Source organism: Balaenoptera musculus, chromosome 10 (assembly GCF_009873245.2).
Source record: "Balaenoptera musculus isolate JJ_BM4_2016_0621 chromosome 10, mBalMus1.pri.v3, whole genome shotgun sequence".
In the NCBI taxonomy this organism is placed as follows: domain Eukaryota; kingdom Metazoa; phylum Chordata; class Mammalia; order Artiodactyla; family Balaenopteridae; genus Balaenoptera; species Balaenoptera musculus.
Genome location: NC_045794.1, coordinates 41,600,652 through 41,603,390, shown reverse-complemented (window position 1 = coordinate 41,603,390; position 2,739 = coordinate 41,600,652). Strand labels below are relative to the sequence as shown.

Here is a 2,739-nt window from a genome sequence, read left to right as displayed (position 1 = left end):
TAGAAAAATAGGAGAAGACATTTATAGCCAGCACTTTTTTTCCAGAGCCTTTGCTGGGACTAATGTCAACAAAAAAATTTAATATGTTAGTCTTGTATTTTAAGCTCATGCTTTTGGGGATACATTCTCAGGTCTTTAACATGGGAACTGCAAATATAGCTGCCATTCCATGGTAATGGGAGTTAAAGAATGTAGAGTCCTCATGTAAAGATTAGAACATACTTTTCTATTAGTCCTTCAAGGACAGACTTTCAAAATGTTTGATTCTAATAATCCAGTCCTGTGAGTAGATTGGTTACTCTTCACTTTGTAAATGTAACTGGGCTATGTGAAATCTGATATCAACTGATCAAGATTTGAGTTTCAGTTATGGATGAAAACTGTCTCAGTTCAACTTTTATTACCCTCATCATGAGTATGCAGGGTGTGTAGACAAAAGCTTTTTATCAGCTAACTGTATGAAAGATAAACACTGTAATGATTAGTCTGATCCAAAATGGCAAAAGCAAAAGACTACCTTCCCCATAAGAAGAAAATTTTCAGACCTATGAAAAGGACAACAATACTAATAAAAAAAATTGTATTTACTTAGAAGCATTCAGAATGTCAACAAAACAGCTGCAACTTATTTTCTTTTTTTTTTTTTTGTAATTATGGAATGGTATTCAGTTAACAGAACAATAATTATTTCGTATAAGCTGCATCAGAGACAACTGAAGATGAAAAAACTACCATCCCCATATATAACTAATTTGTGCTGTGCACCAACAAGAACGTGCTTTAAATTTCCATGCCAATTTACAATCCCCATACTGTACCAGGCAAGGTTAGTGGCTATTGAAAATACCACCAGGACAGGGTTATCTAAAGACACATTCGGTAATGTGTTAACTATACAAAAAAAAGACACTGTACAGTTTAAAAACTAATCTTACACAGCCTTACATTTCAATTTTTTCTTTAAAAGGAGTGAGTTGTGTACAGGGGGGTTAAATGCTTTATAGACAAGAAAAAAAAACTGCGCTAGAACTGACTTTTTCATCAACATCATCTTCTTCTTCTTCTTCATCCTCTTCTTCTTCCTCATCTTCCTCCTCTTCCTTCCTCTCTTGCTTTTTTCAGCCTTGACGCCTCCCTTTTCTGCTGCATCAGGCTTCCCTTTCACTCGGTATGCAGCAATATCCTTTTCCTACTTTCCCTTCAGCTTAGCAGCCTTCTGCTCGTAAGGCTGCTTGTCCTCTGCAGCAGTGTTACTCCACATCTCTCCCAGTTTCTCTGCAGCATCACCAGTGGATAGGCCAGGATGTTCTCCTTTGATTTTTGGATGATACTCAGAACAAAACAAGACAAAGGCCGAAGGAGGCCTCTTGGGTGCATTGGGACCCTTGAACTTTTTTGTTTCCCCTTTAGGAGGGATATACGTTTTCATTTCTCTTTCATAACGGGCCTTGTCTGCCTTTGACATGTCTTTTTTTTTTTTTTAATTTATTTATTGATTGATTGATTTTTGGGTGTGTTAGGTCTTCGTTTCTGTGCGAGGGCTTTCTCTAGTTGTGGCGAGCGGGGGCCACTCTTCATCGCGGTGCGCGGGCCTCTCACTGTCATGGCCTCTCCTGTTGCGGAGCACAGGCTCCAGACGCGCAGGCTCAGTAGTTGTGGCTCACGGGCCCAGTTGCTCCGCGGCATGTGGGATCTTCCCAGACCAGGGCTCGAACTCGTGTCCCCTGCATTGGCAGGCAGACTCTCAACCACTGCACCACCAGGGAAGCCCTGCCTTTGACATGTCTTTGAATTTTCCTTTCTCTTTAGCGGACATGGTCTTCCACCTCTCTGAGCACTTCTTAGAAAACACTGAGAAGCTCACTGAAGCATCTGGATGTTTCTTCTCGTGCTCCTCCCGGCAAGTTTGCACAAACAATGCATAGGATGACGTTTTGCTTCTCGGCTTCTTAGGATCTCCTTTGCCCATGTTTAATTATTTTTCCTCAGTGAGGCACAGGGGGGCCCAGTGCCCATCCGGCTCTCACTTGCCCGGGCACTGTCTCTATGGAGCTCAACGTACTGCAGTGGCTGTGAAAGCTGGAGCCAGACGCAGCCTCCTGACTCTCTCCACTCTGTCGACAACCGTATATTTTGTGTCTGTCTGAAAGAAGCTTGCAAAATAAATGTATAGGGACTTCCTGGTGGCGCAGTGGTTAAGAATCCGCCTGCCAAAGCAGGGGACACGGGTTCGAGCCCTGGTCCTGGAAGATCCCATGTGCCGCGGAGCAACTAAGCCCGTGCGCCACAACTACCAAGCCTGCATTCTAGAGCCCCTGTGCCACAACTACGGAGCCCACGTGCCGCAACTACTGGAGCCCGTGCTCCAAGACAAGAGAAACCACCGCAGTGAGAAGCCCGTGCACTGCAACGAAGAGTAGCCCCTGCTCACTGCTACTAGAGAAAGCCCGCGCACAACAACGAAGACCCAACACGGTCAAAAATAAATAAATAAATAAATTTTTAATAAATAAATAAATGTATAAAATCTGGGGACTTCCCTGGTGGTCCAGTGGTTAAGACATCACACTTCCACTGCAGGGGGCTCGGGTTCCATCTCTGGTTGGGGAACTAAGATCCTACATGCTGTGTGATGCAGCAGAAAAAATAAAATTAAAAAAAATAAAATCTGAATTTATTCATTATTTATTTACTTACTTACTTATGGCTGCGTTGGGTCTTTATTGCTGCACACAGGCT

The 2,739-nt window shown here is 43.2% G+C and overlaps 1 pseudogene; it reads right to left on the bottom strand.

Moving 5' to 3' along the window:
* Positions 1–565: 565 nt before the first annotated feature.
* Positions 566–1,969, bottom strand: LOC118902338 (annotated as a pseudogene).
* Between the last annotated feature and the right edge of the window lie 770 nt (positions 1,970–2,739).